The sequence below is a fragment of the Diospyros lotus genome, chromosome 9 (assembly GCF_014633365.1).
Source record: "Diospyros lotus cultivar Yz01 chromosome 9, ASM1463336v1, whole genome shotgun sequence".
Taxonomy (NCBI): domain Eukaryota; kingdom Viridiplantae; phylum Streptophyta; class Magnoliopsida; order Ericales; family Ebenaceae; genus Diospyros; species Diospyros lotus.
Window position 1 is genome coordinate 35,903,688 of NC_068346.1, and position 24,182 is coordinate 35,927,869.

The following is a 24,182-nucleotide window of genomic DNA, read 5'->3' on the forward strand; positions in this document are numbered from 1 at the left end:
GCAGCAATCACAGTAGTGACTCAACAGTGGTACGAGGAAGTGATCAACAGCTATGGGAACGATCAAAGAATCACGGCCTTGCTGGAAAAACTGACTGTGAGGCAAGAAGAGGTGGAAGGGTATACTCTGAACGAAGGAATGCTGAGGTATTAGGGAAGAATAGTGATCGGAGACAGGGCTGAGCTAAAAAGAAAGATCATGCAAGCCTTGCATGAGTCACCTTTAGGAGGCCATTCCGGCGAACAGAATACATATGTAAGGGTTAAGGGGATATTCTACTGGCCAAGAATGAAGGCGGAGGTAAAGGAATTTGTGAAGGGTTGTGATGTTTGCAAAAGGTGCAAAATAGAGCGGGTACCCTACCCCGGACTGCTGCAACCACTCCCCATTCCGGAGCAAGCCTGGTTAAGTGTGTCAATGGATTTTGTGGATGGCTTACCCAGATCAGAGGGGAAGGACAATGTTCTGGTGGTGGTGGATAGGTTCACTAAATTCGCCCACTTCATCGGGTTATCCCATCCTTATACGGCTCAGGAGGTGGCGAGAGTTTTCCTGGATCGTGTGATCTAGCTGCATGGTGTTCCTCAGAATATAGTTTCCGATAGGGATAGCATTTTCACCAGCCTATTTTGGCAGGAGTTGATGAAATCTCTGGGAACGAACCTAAGGTTGTCCACGGCATACCACCCCCAAACAGACGGCCAAACCGAGAGGGTGAATCAATGCCTCGAGACCTATCTAAGGTGCATATGCCTATTATGACCCAAGGAATGGCATAGGTGGTTGTCCTTGGCACAGTGGTGGTATAACACCACCCGACATTCAGCTATTAGAGTAACCCCCTTCGAAGCTCTGTTCGGATACAAACCACCCGTGCTACCAGCAATAGGAGGAGGATCAGACGCAACCACAATAGAAGAGTACTTACAGAAAAAGAGAGAAGTGACTCGGAAAATGAAACAAGAGTTGGCCTCTGCCCAGCACTGCATGAAGCAGTACGTGGACAAGAAGAGGACGAAAAGGGAGTTTGAGGTCGGGGAGGGAGTGTATCTAAGATTGAAACAACCACACCTGAGATCACTGACACAAGGGAAGGCTACTAAGCTCAACCCCAGGTACTTCGAGCCTTTTTCTATAACTAACAAGATGGGAAAGGTAGCGTATCGATTGCAATTACCGTCTAACACCCACATCCACCCTGTATTTCATGTTTCGCTACTAAAGAAGTCAATTGGGGGGCAACCAGCAAGTGCCACGCTGCCACCTTTGCCTAAGGAAAGTGAACAAATTGTAGAGCCAGAGGTTATACTCGGGAGACGAGTGATCCAGTAAGGTGGGGTGCCCTTAATCCAAGTCTTGGTCAAATGGCGTGGGAATACTAAGAAAGGAAACACATGGGAATATCTCCCTGAACTGCTTCAGAAATTTCTCGTGCGGTGAGCCTAATCAATCTTCTTTGAGGACAAGGAAGCATTCAAGAGGGGAGCAGTGTCACGCAGGCAGTTTACCAAGAGTAATTTTTAAATTTTGCTTCTAATTGTAAGTTCCTTCCAACTGTAGCTTTAGGCGCTAGTGGGAGCAATAGGTTGGTTAGAATCAAGCTGTTACACAGTTAAGGAAGAGGGCCCATCTGTCAGAGAATAATTCCCCAAACATCCTTATATAGGACTAGGACCCTTCCGTGCAGTGTAAAGGCATGCAAAAACAATCAAGAATATTCTCTTCCAACTACCCTCTCTCTCTCTCCTTCTTCCTCTGTCTCTCTCTCTCGTCTATCTCTCTATCTAATTCCTTGCTATCTCCTTCGCAATTCTCTCGGAATTGTGGTAAACACAACTACCGTCCAGCGGGGTTGTGACATCCTCCTACATCTTCTCTAGAGGAGTCTGCCAATGCAAAATGGCCTCGGGATCTCCTCATCTCTCTTCCTTTACCTGATTCTATTCCATCTATGCTGCCAGTATGTTCTCAAGGGGGAGCATCAGCATCAACTCTTGACAACATACTAGTAGTAGCTCCTGACACTCCTAATACCTCTATGCCTAATCCAAACAACCTAACTCTTGACCCTACTGATACCTCTATGCCCAATACTCCTACTCCTAAAACAACTCTTGATACTCACCTTCCAGCTCCAACTCTTGGCAATCCTCTGCTAGTTTATTCCAGATGGCCTAAAGGGCAACAACAACCTCCACATAGTCAGCCATTGAATCCGAAGGCTGGTCCATCTACGGAACCTAGTCCATTTAAAGACAACACTATTACAAGGATGGATGACTTGGATTGGGCTATTCTTATAGCATTGCGAAAAGGGGTAAGGACCGTAAGGTCATGTGTTAAGAACCCTATTTCTAATCATTTGACTTATACAAAGTTATCTCCACAGTTTAGGGTTTTTGTTGCAAGTATAGACAATATTGAAATCCCCAAGACCATCCAATGTGCTATGAAGGATCGTAAGTGGAAGCATGTTGTTCTGGAAGAAATGAAAGCCCTGGCTAGTAATAATACCTAGGATATAGTAGAATTGTCCTCAAATAAGAAGGCAGCAAATGGGTATTCAAAGTAAAACATCATACAGATGGAAGTATTGAAAGATATAAGACTCGATTAGTGGCCCAAGAGTTCACCCAAACCTATAGGAGTGACTATGAAGAGACGTGCTCCTGTGGCTAAACTGAATTCTATCAGGATATTACTCTCTATTGTTGACAATTTAGAATGGCCTTTATATCAATTCGATATTAAAAATGCTTTCCTTTATGGAGATTTAAATGAGGAAATATATATGAGGGTTCCTCCTGATTTTGAGCAAGAAGTGGACAGTGGAAAGGTTTGTAAGCTTAAGAGGTCTCTATACGAGTTAAACCAATCACCAAGAGCTTGGTTCAAGAAGTTCAACATGACTCTAAATCGATTAGGGTATAAACAGGGACACGCAGACCATACTAATGCAGCCAGAGGAAAATTAGTAAAAGTTTGGATGTGTGGGAGGAGTCTGCCTCCTTGGACAGAAACCTAAAGAATTCAGATAACTGATCCAAGATAATAGAAGTTAATATCAAAAGATATTAGACTGAAATATTCTTCAAGGTTGCTCCAAAATACAAAGGAAAACCCCTATTTATAGACCCCTCTATGTTCTAAGACATATTGGACTCTTAATAGATTAAATAAATAATATTTGACTGACTTTTGGACTACTCTTAATTATTTAAACCCGTAATTACAAAAATCAATTTTCCAAGACTCCTTAACTGATTTATTTTCCCCAAAACCCTCCATGGACTCAATTAAAGGCTAGGCTGGAAGATTAACTTGCCACAAACATCTAGACTCCTTAATTAAAAAGAAAATACTAATCATTATTCTCCATCACATACTTTGTTCATAAAACACACAACAAATGGAAGGAAGGCTATATTAATCGCTTGTGTGGATGATATAGTGACAGTAGATGACATGTAAGAAATAGAGCGCTTGAAGAAGCAATTGAGAGCTGAATTTGAAGTCAAAGACATAGGAACAATGAGGTATTTCCTAGGAATGGAGGTGGCTTAGAGTAAAGAAGGTGAGAGAAAATACACACTTGATTTGTTGAAAGAAACAAGTATGCTAGGGTGTAGATCTGTTGGAATACCTCTAAAAAAGAACAGGAAATCTCTGATACCAACTGTAACTGTAATGCCCCACTTTTCTCGAGCGTTAAACAACTTAAGAATTTCAAGAATATATATATATTTTTTTCAATATAAACCATTTCTCGACAATCCTGTTTTACCTTCCCAGCATACTAAACAGGAATCATTAAGCCAAGACACGTAATCATCATAAATGCAGAAGCTAAAATTAAAACCTGATATGGTACAGAATCGAAATCCACTTTAAACATAAAATAAGAATTCGTACTATTACATCTTTAAATACTTAATTACATGGAGACTCATTATCAATAGATAACAACTAAGTACCTCAATTGATACAATCTAAAGATATCTCAAAAATACATTAAACCATAACAATTATACATGATCATCAATACAATAATATATCTTGACTCTTCATGAGGAAGTAATTACAAGGACAACTCGCCAAACTCATCGGCCACGTCATCACGTGCCGTTACGTCTCAATCATCTCCTTGCCATATCTGCAAGTTCTAACTGGAACGTGGAATGTTCCAGGGGCATAATCCATTAGAAGATGAAACTTCTAGTGAGGGTTTAAAAACATGATACGTGAATGCAGGATGCAAATACATAAACAACATTTGCCCTAGTGTAACTTCCCAAGCCCAACCTGGCACGGAACGCTAGGCAGAATCCCGAACCTCTGTAGGATAAGCCTAACGTTGTTCCATCAATTGCTCTTGGGGAATTACAGTTACACTCTCAAGGCGACATCCCATTCCCATGCACAAATGACAATAATATTGTGTCATGCAATTATTACGACTTTTCATGCAATATGACAAAATGAATCATATATTTCATAAATATCATGCATAATAAACAATCATACCATATGGGATAGGACAACTCACATTTGCCCAAAGATCAAATCACATCGAAAAGTGCGCATCGCCTCGATATGCGTGCCTGACCTCAATTCTCGTGTCAACTCTCAAAAATTGCACCAATCACATCATCTCGATCACCTCAATCATCAAAATGATATTTAATTACTAAATATCCTCAATATTCTATTTATTTCATTTTTCTTTCATTTTTCCTTTCCAAAAATTCTAATAAATACATCGGAACTATTTTCTCAAATCTAATTTCACAAAAATTCATTATAGGCTATGAATTTCAAGGAAAAAATACTAGACTTACCCGGATGTTACGTTTTCACGTAAAACAAGGTTCTTTGGTGCTAAAACCGAGACATCGGGAAATCTTTTTACACAGACCTTGATAAAACATTTTTTTAGAAATTTAGGAATTTTTTTCACATTTTTCTAGGCCCCCACGCACCCTCACGCGCTGGCGCGTGGGTTGCGCGTGCTGACCAACGCGTGTGGCCCACGTGCTGATCATTTTCTCCAGCGCTGGCCATGTCGGCGATGCTGGATTTCGATACCCCTCGAAAGCCCTCTTTGAATCGATCACAATGGCATGCTTTGGGGCTTGAAAGGAGACCTGGAGATGCTCAGATCGACCGTTTACAGGCTCGGCTTTGTCGCCCACCTAGTTTTTTCGATGAAGCCTCGAAAACCCCTCAAACCTATATGAAAATGCCCCAAATTCTCCAGATGGCTTCTACACCTCATGGGCTTCAAAAGCCCCTTATTTTGGACGGCCAATTCGTTCGATTTTGTGGCCGATTTGAAGCCTTAATCTTCCCAACTTTCGGCCACTTCGAATGCCTATTTATAGGCATTTTCGATCCTTAAAACGCTCGATTTCGACCAACCCAAGTCTCCTAGAGCCTCTACCTCCCCCAAGTCGGTCCAAAAACCCACCGAAATGCTCCATTTTTCGTGATCAAAGTGGCCAAACTTTTGGCCACTTTCGGCCGAAATTTGGCTCGATTTCAATGCGATTTTGGCCACTTGTTGGCCAAGAATCTCGTCTTGGCCTTGCCCCCGAGGACCCCCCAACCATTTCCTCGTGTCTCCCATGGCCGAATTCAGCGACAAGATGGCTGGTCGGCCATGGTTGCTTGGGGTTTTCTTGAAATTGCATTTTAGCCCCTTACATTTTGGCTTTCTCACTTTAACCCATTTTTACAAAGCCCCTCAACTTTGCATAATTGTGTTTACGACCCTCAAGCCCTAAAACATCTATTTGAGCCCCTGAAGATTTCGGAAAAACACTGTTTCAGCCTCCCTTTGGCAATTTTGAAAAACTGCACTTTGGCCCGAATATTTATTTTGGCCGTAAACTCCTTTCGTTTCTTACTGAAACCACTGAAGGGTTGTTCTTATGAAAAATCGAAACCCCCTCAAGCTTCTGTTGACTTCCCGAAAATCGTCTATAACAATTCGGTATTGCAGCCTAATTGACAGCTACATTTTAGCTGTACAAAAAATTGTTCCCGATTCGATTTCTTTCGGCACCATAAATCCTATCTCGGGGTGCGTGTTAATGCCACATCATTTTTCATTGGCATCTCGGCTCCAAGGCATCCCCGGTAGTCGATTCAATCATCTATACAGTAATAAATTACCATTATACCCTTCGTTTATCCTTAAATTCCATTTTTACCCCTAAGATAATTTACCCTTGAGTCCTTTAGAATTTCTTAGGTATAACATTCACCCCTCCTTAAAGAAATTTCGGCCTCGAAATTTTCATCTGACCATTAAGGTAACTAAGACAATACATAGCTTATTACCTAAACACTTTAGATCAAATATCCATTTGGTCCTTGACAAACACTTCAGTTTGCATTCCTTACACGTCCGATGCTTACAAGCATGCCGTGTCATTTACATAATTTCTTGTTGTGTCTCTTTACAGACGACCACACATCTTCCAACATCCTAGGTACGCACATCCTACCCCGAAACTTTTAAGAATGCCATCTTATATCTCAAAAATCAAAACCCTTGGGCTGGCTACAATCATCAATTATAGAAAATAACACCCATCAATCACATATGCTTTTCGTATCTTGTTCACCAAATCCAATTAAACCGTTAGGTCAGCGATAAAGACAAACGATCCATTTGGCACTACACTCATAGGCAGCAGGCCAACAAGCCTCTGGCATCTGACAATCAAAACTATCCACCCAGCTCATGCGTCGGCACCTCACGGCCACGCCCCGAGTGATACGAAGTAGTGCAGTCGTAGTCCTGAAGGAACTTTCTCCACCATCGCTACCACTCGTTTAGCTCTTTCTGCGAGAACCCGTACTCAGGCTCCATAACCTTAAGAGCATATACCCTAGCTGTTAGTTCCAAGTCACATATCGGGTAGTTTTCTTTGTGCCTTGGTATCATCCATACGTAATCATTTGGTCATGTTCACGCAATCCGATCCCTTGAGCTATCATAAACTCTTACTGCACCCAGCAAGTTATTCTTATTAGACTCTTCCAACGAGTTCTATTGTGGACATAATTATTCCGGAGTGTTCCATCACTGCCTTCTGACAATAGCTTTTTCAAAACATCTATTTTGAAACATCTTAGCATTTTATTTTGAAATCTGGTTTGCAAAAATTTCATTTCGAACTCTACGTTGTTTCATGTTTCGAAACATAGGGTCGGGACTATAAATACCCGAAGAGCCCCGAACTCAACTTTCGAGTGTCTGGATAATTTTTTCCTTCTTGCTAAAATCTCCGGAATAATAAAACACATTTTTTTCCCATAGAGATATTTTTCTTCTCCCTTTTTTTTTCCTTTTTCTTTTCTTTTCTTCTTCTTCTTTCTTCTCCTCTTCCTTCTTCTTCTTCTTCCCTCTGCCGACCTTACGCACGAACAGCCACCTGCCGCCGTCGCCTACAGCGTCACCACCACCTCCGACAGCCGCCGTTGCCCCCTCCGCAACCGCCTCTAGCGCCTGCTTCGCCATCGGCAGCGAGCCACCGTGCGGCTTCTCCGCGCCCCAGTCGCCGATCGCAGCTCCTCCCATCCATCATCGCCGGCCCAATCGGCCCTCGCGTCGGCCAAATTCTGTGCGTCGCCGCCGCTGCTAGCTCTCTTGCGCAACCACTGGCCATCGCCCGCCTTCCCTCGGCCGCCACCGCACCATCGTTGTCCTTGCCACTGCTGCCAGATCTGGGTCGATTCAACCCGACCAGGTCCGACCTAAACCGACTCAACTCGATTCAGGTTTGACCCTTTAGATCTAACCTATATCTGATTTGTTTAGATTTAGCCAGACCTAGATCTATCATGTTGAGGCGTAACATGCCATGGGGCAACATACCAAGGCCCCAGTCTCGATGTGGTGCTTGCGTAGTCTTAAATAGAGGATGCAATTCACAGTGCATCTTTGCTCCTTACTTCCGTTGTGAGGATAGTATTGCTCGTTTTGTCGCCATCCGTGATGTTTTTACTGTCAAGAATGTTGTCAACTTCCTAGCGCCGCTTCCGGTTAGCGACCGATTTTGAGCTTCCAATACACCCATCTTTGAAGCTCAAGCCCGGCTTCAAGATCCCGTCTATGGCTGTGTATCTCACATTCTTGCCCTTTAGCAGCAAGTTAGTGAGTTGCAAGCTTACCGAGCTTATTTGCAAGATTCATTATTCGCATATTATTTTTCACATCCCCAACCTGTTCAAAACCCAAGCTGGAATTTCGATCTTCCTATCATCCCAGAGGATGTCCCTCATCCTAGTTTCTCAGAGGCTACTCTTCCACCTTACCCTGGCGAAACCAGCACTAGCCAGATGCCACCCCTAGATGACATCGATGAGCTAGGAGCTGTCGTGTTTGGCAACCCTCGTCGTCATTGAGCATCGACCACGTTATCAGTTTTATGGTTTCCTTTTTTTTTTTTTCCCTTGGAGTAATTGTACGGCTTGATTTCCTGTAACTGTTTGAATATATAGAATGAATATTATGCTTTGGTATTTTTAACATTTCATTCCCTTGTCTCACCCTCAATTGTATATTGATCATAAGATATCTCAGCCTCTTGCAACTGTTTTAATAATTCATCAAATCGAGGTAAAATATCAGCTTTTAATTATCATCCATAATTCACGTCCTAAATCAAATCACACATAGCTAAGCATCCAATAACCTCAAGCTATCATTGGCAATTTCATCATAAAAAAAATAATCCCGTTAAATCTTCTGAGAATATATCCTGGTTATTTTCCATTTCTCTTATGGCTTTTCACTTACCGCAAGTGCCTATACCTCATAACAATAGGCTCATCATTTTCATAACTTGCTGACATCATTTTAATGGTCGTCCAGCTATATATCTCTCAATTTGCCTACTTGGCTACCTAAACCAGTCGTCTAATCATACGAGAGTTTCATTCTAAAAATCTCGAATCTTTAATCGATTTGGGTCTGCAGCTTCCCTTACTGCGACTCGTCATCTTGGCACACCTGCCATCACTTGATCCTCTCGATCCAATCATCCAACCTTTACTAGATTTCCTCATGAAACTCCAAAGTTCCATCACGAATCCCTAGATCCTCAATCAATTCTTTCAAGGAAGATTTCTTAAAAATCCCAAACCGATTTATCTCCAAAGATCCGAATCAGATCACGATATCTAGTTCCAATTATCTCCCATGGATTCCATCTCTTTGTAATCATGGCTCTCAATCTACCATTCATCATGGTGCTCTCGCCTTGTCGGGTTGACTACCGACAACTCTACCTGATTCCCTAGGCACATTGAACTATAGTCACAACCTCTGTTGACTAGGACTCCTCGTCATTTCTTTTTCGGTCAATACGACCTATCAATTAATTCTTTCCTTTTTGGTACCCGATCTCTACCTTGAATTGAGGTTGCCATCTCACAACTCATCATTAAGGTTTTAGACTAGTCATGCTCCACTACCTGAAATCTTATTTACTGAGAATCCACTAACTCTCGCATTTCGTTCTTTAGATCCAGTTGACTATCGGCACACGACCATTAAATTAGTTCTTCCTATGCACTACATTTATCGCCAGCCAGCACACAAGCTGTCATCATCACCCTGATCACATAGTAGGCTTACCCCTACATCATACGTTGACCCTCACACGGGTACGTTCCGGGTGGAAACTGCACAGTCTCGTTATAGCCTTCCCAGAGCTATCATTCCTTGTCATTGCCATGAGTTCAACTCCTTCTGCAAGAACATTCATTCTAGGCCCTCGAGCCTCTCGCTGCTCGTCATGTCACCAATCCCAAAGATGACCACGAATCTCTATGCAATTCTTTCAATAAGACACACGGTCCACATTTAATTCATCTTACTTTAGGTTGATTCCTAGGCTTTCGGCCTCGATCAACAATAACTAGCAGCACACCTTGCCTCCTAGACCATTGGAACTTGGAATTCTCTACAAGGTACAGACCTTACTCAAATCTTCAGCATCTGATCGTCTCTTTGGCAGTTCACTAAGCAACTCAGACCCTGGGTCCCAGACCCACACCGCGAGACAACCTATAAGCTTCTCTGGCACGTTAGCCACAAGCTCATTACAAGTCTTCTGCCTTGGTCCCTCGATCCAGATCTGTCACTGTGAACACCCAACCAGCTGTGTCCTCGTGCTGCTAGGGTTTCTTTATCCCGTCTTTGCGAGTCACATCAGTTGCACTACTTTCAGCTCATTAATCGACGCACTCACACGCCATCATTTGGCTATTTTTAGCCTCTTGTTCGATCCAATCCAATGGATCCCTTATCTTTACATCATATTTCCGAGATACTAACTGATCCTCGAAAATCCTTATCCTTCGATCCTTAACTTGACAGCTAGGCTATCAGACTAATCTTGCGCTAGCTTCTATCAGGCATTCTACTATTCATCGGGAATAGTAGTCCTCTACTGCAATAGTGTATACTTGTGAATAGTACACCAGGTAAGTTCCCAGGAAAGAGAGGTGAGTCACAAACGAACACACTTAAGTACCAAGTCTTTCCTTAGCCAGAATTTTCCTAAACATGCACTTCCACTACACCACACTTATCCAGTAACTATCAATACCCAAATCTTACGATGGCTTTGCTTATCTAGCCACACGTGACCTTTTCCATAGGTTCACCCTAATATCGACTGTACTACAGTCGGTATCAGAATGAATTTGTTGAATACATAGGAAATGTCCACTTTTCCCGAGCATTAAATAACTTAGGAATTTCAGGAATAATTTTTTTTTTTTTAATATAAACCATTTCCCGATAATCTCGTTTTACCTTCTCAACACACTAAATAAAAATCAATAAGTTAAGACAGGTAAACATCATAATTGCAGAAGCTTAAAATCAAAACCTGATATGGTACACATGAATTCGCCTTATATTATATCATAAAGAATCCGTACCACATATTACATCATATTATAAAATACATGGAGATTCCATAAACATTCTAACAAGACTAATCATCAATAAAGCATAAGCTAAAACATATCCAAATCAGCTCGCTGAATCCATCGGCCACACAATCACGTGCCGTCTCATCTCAACCTGCTCCTTGCCTAAGTTGCAAGTCTAAACTGGAATGTCGAATATTCCAAGGGCATAACCCATTAAAAGATGAAACTTCTAGTGAGGGTCTAAAACATATATATGGATGCATGATACAATAACATAAACAACATTTGCCCTTAATATAACCTCTCAGGCTCACGAGCCCGGCACGGAATCTTAGGCAAATCCCGAACTTCTGCAAGATAAGCCTAACGTTATTCCATCATTGCCCTAGGGGAATTACGGCTACACTCTGGGGCGACATCCAATTCCCATGCAAAAATATCAATGTAACAATAATATCGTGTCATGCAATTTTCACGACTTTCCATGCAATATGTCAAAATGAATATTACATTCATAACAACATGCATATATAACAAACATATCATGAATATAAGTTTTTGTGAGAAAATCACTCACAATACCATAGTTCGGATAGGAAAACTCACATTTGCCCAGAGATCAAAACAACTCGAAGAGCGCGCATTGCCTTGATATGCATGTCCGACCTCGATTTCCGTGCCAACTCTCGAAAGTCGCAGCAATCACATCATCTCGATCACCTCAACCATAAAAATGATATTTAATCACTAAATATCTCGATATTCCAATTTCTACCTATTTTACTTCATTTTTTTCCATTTTTCCTTCTAAAAATCCCAATAAATACCATCAAGACTATTTTCTCAAATCTAATTCCACAACAATTCATGATAGACTATGAACTTCAAGGAAAAAATACTGAACTTACCCGGATATTGCGTTTTCGTGCAAAACGAGACTCTTTGATGCTAAAACCGAGACATCGAGAAGTCCAAATCCAAATATTTTTGCATTGGCCTCTAGAGCTTGATTTTAGAGGAATTTATCTTTTTTTTCATAATTTTTGGAATCCAGACACGCCCGCACTGGCCCATACAAAATTCTCCACGCGCGCCGACTCGCAGGGCCCAGCTAGCGCATGTGCCCCTAAGCGCTGGTTGTCTTATTCCTCCAGCTCGCCGGACAGCACGCGATACCTCTGGTTTAATAGGCCATAACTTCTTCATCCGACCTCCAATTGACCCCCCGTTTGAACCTATGGCTTCGTCTTTTCGCCCTCTATAAGATAATACCATAAAATCCCTCAAACCGAGCCATTTTCAGACTGCTCAAGCTCATTTTTCGACGAAACTCGTTTTTCTGACAAGGCTTCGAATCTCACTCATCTCTCAACCAAAATGGCTCAAATTGCATAGAAATGAAGCTTAGGATATGGGCAACGAAAGCCCCTTATCCGATTCTCTCAATTTATTCACAAACTCTCGGATCTAAGAGTTTAAATTTTTTCTATATTTCGGCATCTCTAAATACCTCTATTTATAGGCGATTTCAAACCCCTAAACGATGGATCTCGCTTCATTCAAGGCCTCTAATGTCCCCTCTTGCCCTTAACAAGTCCAAAATCCACTGAAAAAGCTCCAATCTTGCCATTTCAGTGGCCAAACTTTCGGCCGAAAGTTGGACCGATTTTGACGCCATTTTGTCCATTTGTTGGCCATGAAGCTTGTCTTGGCCTTGCCCAGAGGCCCCCCAGCCACTGCCTTGGGTCTCCCATGGCTGATTTCGGCGATTGGAAGGTTGGTCGGCCATGGATGCTTTGGAGGTTTTCTTGAAATTGCACTTTGGCCCCTTAACTTTGGTTTTCCCATTTTGACCCATTTTCACATAACCCAGCAACTTTGCACAATTGCATTTAAGTTCCTCAAGTCCTAAAACTTTCATTTGACCCTCAAAGATTCCAAGAAATTATCGTTTCGACCTCCCTCAGGCAATTTTGAAAAATTGCACTTAGGCCCGAATCTCCATTTTGGCCTTAAACCCTTTTGTTTTTTCCTGAAACCACTGAAGGGTTGTTCCTTATGAAAAACCGAAGCCCCCTCAAGCCTCCGTTGACTTCCCGGAAATCGTCTATAACAATTCAGTATTGCAACCTAATTGGCAGCTGCATTTTAGCTGTACAGAAAGTCGTTCCTGATCCAATTTCTTTCGGTACCATAAATCCTATCTCGGGGTACTTGTTAATGCCACATCATTTTCCTTTGGCATCTCAGCTCCAAGACACTCCCAGCAGTTGATTCGGTCATCTATATGGTAATAAATTTTCGTTATACCCTTCATTTATCCTTAAATTCCATTTTTTGCCCCCAAGATAATTTACCTTTGAGTCCTTTAGAATTTCTCGGGTATTACATTCACCCTTCCTTAAAGAAATTTCGACCTCTAAATTTTCATCTGACCGTTAAGGTAACTAAGACAATACATAGCTCATTACCTGAATACTTCAAATCAAATGTCTATTTGGTCCTTGACAAATACTTCCGTTTGCATTTCTTACACGTCTGATGCCTACAAGCATGCCGTGTCATTTACATAATTTCTTGTTGTGTCTCTTTACAGACGACCACACATCTTCCAACATCCTAGGCACGCACATCCTACTCTGAAACTTTTAAGAATGCCATATTGCATCTCAAAAATCATAACCCTTGGGCTGACCACAATCATCAATTATAGACAATAACACCCACCAATCACACATGCTTTTTGTATCTCGATCACTAGATCCAACTAAACTGTTAGGCCAGCGATAAAGACAAACGATCCATTTGGCACTACACTCATAGTCAGCAAGCCTCTAACATCTGACACTCATAGCTATCCACCCAGGTCATGCGTCGGCACCTCACGGCCACGCCCCGAGTGATACGAAATAGTGCAGTCGTAGTCCTCAATGAACTCTATCCACCATCACTACCACTCGTTTAGCTCTTTCTGCGAGAACCTGTACCTCAGGCTCCTCGTGATTCGTGAGCACATCAAAATGCCCCACCATTCCGGTAGTGTCTCCATAACCTCGAGAGCACATACCCCAGTTGCCAGCTCCAAATCATACATCGGTTAGTTCTCTTTGTGTCTTGGTGTAATCCACACGTATCTTTTGTTTATGTTGCAGAAACACGCAACCCGATCCTTTAAGTTATCACAAACTCTCACTGCATCTGGCAGATTATTCTCATTAGACTACTCCCACAAGTCCTATTATGGGCACAACTATTCCGAAGTGTCCCATCACGACCTGACAACAGCTTTCCAAAATATCTTATTTCGAAACATCTTAGCATTCTATTTCGAAATCTAATTCCTAAAAAATTTATTTCGAACCCCACGTTGCTCCATGTTTCGAAATATAGGGTCGGGACTATAAATACCTAAAAAGCCCAGAACTCAACTTTCACGTGTCTAGATAATTTTTTTCTTCTTTCCAAAATCTCCAAAATAATAAAACACATTTTTTTCCCATAAAGAAAAATTTATTTTTCTTTTCCTCTTTTTTTTTTTCCTTATTTCTTCTTCCATTTTCTTCTTCCTTCCTTCCTTTGCCGACCCTGCGCGCGAACACCCACCAGTTGTCGCTGCCTTCCAGCGTCACCGCCACCTCCGACGGTCGCCGCTTCCCCCTCTACAACCGTCTCCAACGCCTGTTCCGCCATTAGTCGCGAGCCATCGTGCGGCTTCTTCGCGCCCTCAGTCGCCGATCGCCATCTCCAACGGCCCTCTGTCGGCCAAATCTAGTCGCTGCCAGCTACCTCGCGCAGCCACCGGCCACCGCCCAGCTTCCCTCAGCCGCCACAGCGACCGTCGCAGTCCCTGCCGCTGCTGCCAGATCTAGGTCGATCCGACCCGACTCGATCCGCTTCAAGGTTTGACCCATACCTTATTCGACCCATTAGATCTGACCCGTCTGATTAGATCTAACTTATATCTTATTTGACCCATCTAATTAGATCTGACCCATATCTAATTTGTTTAAATTTAGCTAGATCCAGATCTATCATGCGAGGCCGGTCTCGATGTGGAGCTTGCCTAGTCTTAAATAGAGGATGCACTCCACAGTGCATCTTTGCCCCTTACTTCTGTCGTGAGGATAGTACTACTCGCTTTGCTGCCATCCGTGATGTTTTTACTATCAGAAATGCTGTCAACATCCTACCTGCGCTTCCGATCCGTGACCGATTTTGGACTACTGATACACTTTTCTTTGAAGCTCAAGGCCCGGCTTTAGGACCCCGTCTATGGCTGTGTATTCCACATTCTTACCCTTCAGCAGCAGGTTAGTGATTTGCAAGCTTATCGAGCTTATTTGCAAGATTTACTCTTTGCTACTTATCCTGCATATTCCCAACCTGTCTCAGATTGATCTCTCCTACAACCCGATCAAAATCCAAACTGGAGCTCCAATCTTCCCACTATCCTAGAGGACGTCTTACTCCAAAGTTTCCCAGATGCTACTCTTCCGCCTTACCCTGGCGAAGCCAGCAGTACCCAGATGCCACCCCCAGATGACATCGATGAGCTGGGACCTGTTGTATTTGGTAACACCATTGTCGTCATTGAGCATTGACAACGTTATCAGTTTTATGGTTTGCTTTTTTCTTTTGAATAATTGTATGGCTTGATCCTTGTAACTATTTTTGAACTTATGGAATGAATATTATGCTTTTGAATACTTTAATGTTTCATTCCCTTGTCTTACCCTCGATTGTATATTGATCATCAATTACCTCAGCCTCTTGTAGCTGTTTTAATAATTCATCAAATCGAGATAAAAACATCGGCTCTTAATTATCACCTGATAATTCACATCCTTAATCAAGTCACACATAGCTAAGCATCCAATAACCTCAACCTATCATTGGCAATTTCATCATTAAGAAATAATCTCGTTAAATCTTCTGAGAATATATCCTAGCTATTTTCCATTTTTCTTACGGCTTTTCACTGACCGCAGGTGCCTATACCTCATAACAATAGGCTCATCATTTTCATAACTTGCTGACATCATTTTAATGGTTGTCTAGCTATACATCTCTGAATTTACCTACCAAGGCTAGACTAACCGTCTTAGCCATATGAGAGTTCCATTCTCTAAAATTTGAAAATCTCGGATCGCTTAATCGATTTAGGTCTGCAGCTTCCCCTACTGTGACCCTATCATCCTGGCACATCTGCCATTACTTGATTGATTATCAGATGCTGAAAATCTGGGGCAAAACAGTAGAGTCTGTACCTTGTGGAGAAGTCCAAGTTCCAATGGTCTAGGATGCGAGGTGTGCCGCTAGTTATTGTTGATTAAGGCCGGAAGCCTAAGGAATTAACCTAAGGTAAGATGAGTTGAAGATGGACCGAGTGTCCTATTTAAAGGATTACATCAAGGTTCGTAGCATCTGGGAAACTTGGGAGTGAGACATCCTTTGGGATAGTGGGAAGATCGGAGCTCCAGTTTGGATTTTGATCGGGTTGTAGGAGAGACCAATCTGGGACAAGTTGGGAATATGCAGGATAGGTAGCAAAAAGTAAATCTTGCAAATAATCTCGATAAGCTTGCAAATCACTAACCTGCTACTGAAGGGTAAGAATGTGGGATACACAACCATAGACGGGTCCTGAAGCCGGGCTTGAACTTCAAAGAAGAGTGTATCAGCAGCCCAAAATCGGTCACTGACCGGAAGCGGAGCTAGGATGTTGACAGCATTTCTGATAGTAAAAACATCATGGATGGCAGCAAAGCGAGTAGTACTATCCTCACGACGGAAGTAAGGGACAAAGATGTACTGTGGAGTGCATCCTCTATTTAAGACTAGGCAAGCCCCACATCGAGACCAGCCTCGCATGATAGATCTGGATCTGGCTAAATCTAAACAAATTAGATATGGATCAGATCTAATTAGATAGGTCAAATCAGATATAAGTCAGATCTAATCAGACATGGGTCAGATCTAATGGGTCGAATCAGGTATGGGTCAAACCTAAAGCAGATCGAGACCGGTTGGGTCGACCCAAATCTGGCAGTAGCGGCAGGGACGGCGACGGTCGCGGTGGCGGCCGAGGGAAGCTGGGCGGTGGCCGATGGCTATGCGAGGTAGCTAGCAGCAGTCGGATCTGGCCGACAGAGGGCCATTTGGTCGGTCGAAGATGGCAATCGGCGACTGAGGGCGCGAAGAAGCCGCACGGTGGCTCGCGGCCGATGGCGAAGCAAGCGCTGGAGGCGGTTGCAGAGGGGGCAGCGGCAGCCGTCGGAGGTGGCGGCGACGCTGGAAGGCAGCGGCGGCCGGTGGATGTTCGCGCGCAGGGTCGGCAGAGGAAGGAAGGAAGAAGAAGGAGAAGAAAGAAGAAAATGGAAGAAGAAATAAGGGGGGGGGGGGGAAAAGGAAAAAGAAAGGAAATGAAAAGGGAAAAAAAAAAGGAAGAAAAATAAATTTTTCTTTATGGGAAAAAAGATATTTTATTATTTCGGAGAGAAGAAAAAAATTATCTGGACACGCGAAAGTTGAGTTCTAGGCTTTTTAGATATTTATAGTCTCGACCCTATATTTCGAAACATGGAACAACGTAGGGTTCGAAATAAATTTTTTGGGAATTAAATTTCGAAATAGAATGCTAAGATGTTTCGAAATAAGATGTTTTGGCAAGCTGTTGTCAGAAGGTCGTGATGAGACACTTCGGAATAGTTGTGCCCATAATAGGACTTGTGAGAAGAGTCTAATGAGAATGATCTGCCAGATGCAGTGAGAGCTTGTAGGCATCAGACGTGTAAAGAATGCAAACGAAACTATTTGTCAAGGACCAAATGTACATTTGATTTGAAGTATTCAGGTAATGAGCCATTTATTGTCTTAGTTACCTTAACGGTTAGATGAAAATTTCGAGGCCGAAATTTCTTTAAGGAGGGGTGAATGTAATACTCGAAAAATTCTAAAGGACTCAAAGGTGAATGTAATACTCGAGGGTCAAATGAAAATTTTAAGACTTGAGAACTTAAATGCAATTGTGCAAAGTTGATGGGTTATGTGAAAATGGGTCAAAATGGGAAAACCAAAATTGAGGGGCCAAAGTGCAATTTCAAGAAAACCTCCAAAGCATCCATGGTCGACCAATCTTCCAATCGCCGAAATCAGCCATGGGAGACCCAAGGCAGTGGCGGGGGGGCCTCTGGGTAAAGCCAAGACAACCTTCATGGCCAACAAATGGACAAAATAGCGTCAAAATCGAGCCAACTTTCGGCCGAAAGTTTGGCCACTGAAATGGCAAGATTGGAGCTCTTTCAGTGGATTTTGGACTTGTTAAGGGCAAGAGGGGACATTAGAGGCCTTGAATGAAGCGAGATCTGTCGTTTAGGGGCCCGAAATCGCCTATAAATAGAGGTATTTAGAGATGCCGAAATATAGAAGAAATTTAAACTCTTAGATCCGAGAGTTTGTAAATAAATTGAGAGAATCGAATAAGGGGCTTTTGTTGCCCATATCCTAAGCTTCATTTCTGTGCAATTTGAGCCATTTTGGTTGAGAGATGAGTTAGATCTGAAGCCTCGTCGGAAAAACAAGTTTCGCCGGAAAACAAGCTTGAGCAGTCTGAAAATGGCTCGGTTTGAGGGATTTAATGGTATTATCTTGTAGAGGGCGAAAAGATGAAGTCATAGGTTCAAACGGGGGGTCAATCGGAGGTCGGATGAAGAAGTTATGGCCATTAAACCAGAGGTATCGCGTGCTGTCCGGTGAGCTGGAGGAAGAAGACGATCGGTGCGTGGGGCACACGCGCCAGCTAGGCCACACGAGTGGGCCGCGTGTGGAGAATTTTGTTTGGGTGAGTGCGGGCGGGTCCGAATTCCAAAAATTATGAAAAAAATTGATAAATTCCTCTAAAATCAAACTCTAGAGGCCTATGCAAAAATATTTGGATTTGGACTTCCCGATGTCTCGGTTTTAGCATTAAAGAGCCTCGTTTTGCACGAAAACGCAATATCCGGGTAAGTTCAGTATTTTTTCCTTGAAGTTCATAGTCTATCATGAATTGTTGTGGAATTAGATTTGAGAAAATAGTCTTGATGGTATTTATTGGGATTTTTAGAAAGAAAATGAAGGAAAATAGGTAGAAATTGGAATATTGAGATATTTAGTGATTAAATATCATTTTTATGGTTGAGGTGATCGAGATGATGTGATTGGTGCGACTTTCGAGAGTTGGCACGAAAATCGAGGTCGGGCATGCATATCGGGATTTGCCTAGGATTCTGTGTCGAGCTGATGGGCCTGGGAAGTTACATTAAAGACAAGTGTTGTTCATGTTATTGCATCATGCATCCATATATATGTTTTAGACTCTCACTAGAAGTTTCATCTTCTAATGGATTATGCCTCTGAATATTCGACATTCCAGTTTAGACTTGCAGCTTAGACAAGGAGCAGGTTGAGATGAGACAGGCACGTAATGGTGTGGCCGATGGATTCAGCGAGCTGATTCAGATATGTTTTAGCTTATGCTTTATTGATGATTAGTCTTGTTAGAATATTTATGGAATCTCCATGTATTTTATAATATGATGTAATATGTGGTACGGATTCTTTATGATATAATATAAGGCGAATTCAGGTATGTACCATATCAGGTTTTGATTTTAAGCTTCTGCAATTATGATGTTTACCTGTCTTAACTTATTGATTTTTATTTAGTGTGTTGAGAAGGTAAAACGGGATTGTCGGGAAATGGTTTATATTAAAAAAAAAAAAAATTATTCCCGAAATTCCTAAATTATTTAATGCTCGGGAAAAGTGGGGCGTTATAGTTGGTATAACCCCAAGATAGGACATATGGTACAAAATGATTATAATATTTATATGGACGTTAAGAAAATCCCATGTAATACAGTAAGGATCGTAACTTGAAATGTGTTGGGACTTCCGCCAAATAGTCATTCACACACAATTTATTAAGGCAGCAAAGAAAATAAAATTCATTCCTCACATAACAGGATAATGTTAAAGTTATAGTACAACCCTTGCAACATCACTACATCATGAGGAAAAAGTAAAATAAGACAACTACACTTGCACAACCTCCTAGCTTTTTCCTTTTGAGCCCGAGCCTGATAAATTTGGAACATTTGATTATTCTAGGGGTATGAACACCAGGGTTAGATCGTTAAATCTAAGTGAGGGTAAAAAACTAACTTCATGCGTGCAAATGCAAAATGTAGAGATGTATGCTCCAGGTGGATGTGACACCAGGGTGTTGCAATTACTCCTGCCCAACCTTATCATGTAACACGGCCAAGTGAAGACTTCCTTCACCCATGATAATCCCAACCAGTCACAAGCCACACGTAGTGATGCATGAACAAACGGAAACAAACATGCATACCAAACGAAATAAACATGATATGTACATGTAATCACCTCTAACATGCTCAAAGGTATGCTCAACATGTAGGAAATATATTTTAGAAAATCACTCACCTTCGGCTTCAACGAAAAGCACTAATTTCACGCAAATCGAGACTGTTTACTGTCAAAACATGATCTTTTACAAGTCAAATGTCAAATATTGTTACATGAAAGGGTGGGGGATTGAATATAGGGGTAACTAGTAGAAAATTTCAAGGAAAAAAGGAGGTCGAACGCGCCCTCATGTGCCCTAGGAAGGGGCCTCACGCGCTGCCCCTTCCGACGCGTGAAGCTCATGCGCCGCCCCCTTACCTTGGTCAGATTCTGATTCTCTCACTGTTTCGGCCATAACTCGACCATTTTAACTCCGATTCTACCCCCGTCTTTTCCTATATCTTCCTTTTTCAGTGCTCTACAAAATTATAAAAAAAATGGAACTTACCTCAAGATTTTGATGGCCTTTTTCACGTTTTACAAAGCTGGCTCGAAAACCCGACAAGGCGTTTTCCTTCCTTGATTTCTGGCAGCACTTCACCCCTTCTTCTCCAAAATTTCCTCTCAAAATATCCCTCTTCCTCAACCTTTCGAAATGGCCAAATCCCTCCCCCAATAGCCTATTTATAGAAGTGCCCGGCCAACCCCATTTCGTCATGTGTCGCTTTAATCATTACTCATTATTACTCTTTTGTCATTTGCCATGAGATTTGTCCAAGTGTCATCTTTAGGGCTAGGCTAGATTAAGCTTCATCATGTTATGCCACTTGTCACTCCAAGATTAGGCTATTTAGATTGAGATTTGAGCCTCATGATGGTCCTTCCATGTATTCCAATCCTAGGGTGTCAAGTGTCACCTAAATCATTATTTAGATTTGGAGATTATACTTACGCCACTTGTCATCACCTAATAAGCCTTCTTTGATATTGAGATTTGCACCCTAATAATTACTTTTTCCCTCTTACGACACGTGGCCTTAGAGATTTGGGCCGCCATCATTAGTTTTCTCAAAAAAAATTTCTAGGAATTATATATGCATCCCGAGATCCTTAAATTTTCGAAAGACATTTCATTTATTTAACGGCAATAGCTTACAAATTTTTCGGGTATTACATTCACCCCTCCTTAAAAGAAAATTTCGCCCCCGAAATTTATTCCATATTCTCTATTACATCAAAAAGATAAGGGTATTTCTCGCACATCTCTTGTTCTCTTTCCCATGTAATGTTTTCAAGGTTGTGATGTTTCCATAACACTTTTACTAGCGGTATTGCTTTATTCCTCAACACTTACTCCATTCGATCAAGAATTTCCACAAGGTTCCTCAATATATGATAAATTATCTTAGAGTTCGACCACTTCTGCAGATGTCCGTTGAGATGGATCTGGCTCAAATTCTTCAATTGGGATACATGAAAAATATTGTAAATGTTAGATAGTGCTGGGGGTAAGGCCAACCTATATGCGACCAGTCCGACCCGATCTAGAACTTCATATGGCTCGATGTATCGCAAGCTCAATTTTCCCTGCTTCTTTCCTCTGGAGGTCATACGGAAAGACAAAACCTTGAAGTATACATTATCCCCTGTCCTGAACTCCAAATCTCTCATCCAATTATCTGCATAGGATTTTTGTCTGCTTTGAGCAATCTTCATTCGTTCTTGGATCATTTTGATCTTTTCACTAGTCCTTTGTACCATTTCGGGACCCAAGTTGTCTTTCACCTACTTCCATCGAGCAAAGTGGTGTCCTGCACTTCCTCTCATAGAAGGCTTCATAAGGCGCCATCCCGATACTACTATGATAGCTATTGTTATATGCAAACTCAACCAATGATAAGTGCTCTTCCCAACTCCTCGAAAAGTCAATTGCACAAGCCCGTAGCATGTCTTCTAACCTTTGAATTGTCCTCTCCGACTACCCGTCTATTTGGGGATGATAAGCAATGCCCAAACGCAACTATGTTCCCAAATTTCGCTGCAAACTTTCCCAAAATTGAGAAGTAAATCTTGGGTCTTTGTCGGAGACTATGCTGACCGGCGTCCCATGCATCATTTCTAGTGGGTGTTTTCGGTAATCCTGTTACGAAATCCATAGTCACATGCTCCCATTTCCATTCGGGGATTTCTAGCGGTTGAAATTTCCCAGCAGGTTTCTGATGCTCAGCTTTTATTCGTTGAGAGGTATCACATTAGGCTACGTATCGAGCAACACTTTTCTTCATTCCTGGCCACCAGTACAAATCCCTCAAGTCTCCATACATCTTGGTAGCTCCGGGATGAATAGTGTATTTAGCCCGATGTGTTTCTTCTAGAATTGTTCGCCTTAAATGGATCTCTGGGCACATAAACTCGATTTTGGAATCGAAGTACTCCATCTGAGAAATCAAAGTCAAGATTCTTAACTTGCCCTTGGTCATTCACCCAGGACTTTATCCTCGAATCCTCTAAAGTAGCTTGTCGAATCTGTTCTAGAAGATGAGAGTGAATTGTCAAGCTAGTGACGTAAATAGACATTTCTTTAGGCATCACATCCACTGTCAACTGGCTAAAAGCCTCCGCCAGTTCCCATTCCCAAGACATCAAACTGGCCATCAACACAGGCCCTTTTCTACTTAGTGCATCAGCCACTAAGTTTGCCTTCCCAAGATGGTACTGGATCATACAGTCGTAATCCTTCAAAAATTCCATCCACCGCCGCTGCCTCATATTCAAGTCTTTCTGAGAGAACAAATACTTCAAGTTTTTATGGTCCGTGAAGACCTCAAATTTCTCACCATACAAATAGTCTCGCCAGAGTTTCAAGGTGAGCACCACTGCTACCAACTCCAAATCATGCGTCAGATAATTTCGTTCATGTGGCTTTAATTGTCTAGATCTGTATGCTATCACTTTCCCATATTGCATAAGAACACACCCCAATCCATTTTTCGAAGCATCAGTATAGATCGCGAATCCCCCTGAGCCATTGGGCATTGTCAGTATAGATGTCTCCAATCCCTGAAATTTCCCTAGGCATTAACCATTCCAGTGATTCTAGTGTTTTCCAACCCCACTAATCTTAAGATTTCATGAGCCATACCTAAAGGGAATTCTTGCATCTAACAATACCCTCATCCTTAATTAGATCCTATGATCCCCCAAAAATTCCTGAAAGATGGCCACCTAACTTCTAAGGGCCATTTGCTCCTAATCCTTATAATCTCAGATATGTACCTGCATACATTTATCATCCCCAAAATATTTCAAAATCTAGATCCTCAATAATCACTTAAACTTCTCCGACATGCTCATTGGTAGGCCACAAAAAATTTCATCTAACAACAAGTGCACTTACTTATCCCTATTCCTTACTACTATTTTACTTTTCGTTCATACACATAAGCAAATTGCCCTTCCTACTTCCTAGACCCATGTTACCCCTCCGTTTCAGATCAAGAAGAAGTTGTTAGAGCACACTCCTCCAGCTCTTGCTCGAGTTCTTCTTCGGGACTTTGGTTTGCTACTTCATTCCCAGAGTTTAGGTATGCTTCAGCCTCACGTAGGTGGGCAACAAAAGCCACCAAATCGTCATAGGGCCCTGTAATACGAAGATCGTTTCTAACGTTCTACCATTCTGGGGTTAGTAGAAAGATCAAGTATAAAATTTGAAGATCCACCATATGAGGACCCATCATACGAGGTGGAAACTACTATAGAATAGGGGTAACTACGTCCAAAAAGTCTCATAATGCATCCCACAGATGCATGTATCGCCCTTCTAACTGAACCATCCACCAGCCTATGATATTACGCTGACATTAACTTATATTTGG

The 24,182-nt window shown here is 42.0% G+C and overlaps 1 protein-coding gene and 1 long non-coding RNA gene across 3 annotated transcripts in view; both read right to left on the reverse strand.

The window, feature by feature from the left end:
• LOC127809869 (uncharacterized) overlaps positions 1 to 24,182 on the reverse strand; it is a 54,166-nt gene that overhangs the window by 22,444 nt on the left and 7,540 nt on the right. The window lies entirely within an intron of this gene.
• On the reverse strand, positions 3,866 to 14,504 carry LOC127809870 (uncharacterized). The gene is made up of 2 exons (XR_008025295.1): positions 4,547 to 14,504; positions 3,866 to 4,166 (listed from the first exon to the last, which is right to left on the reverse strand). It is a non-coding gene; the product is annotated as an uncharacterized LOC127809870 (long non-coding RNA).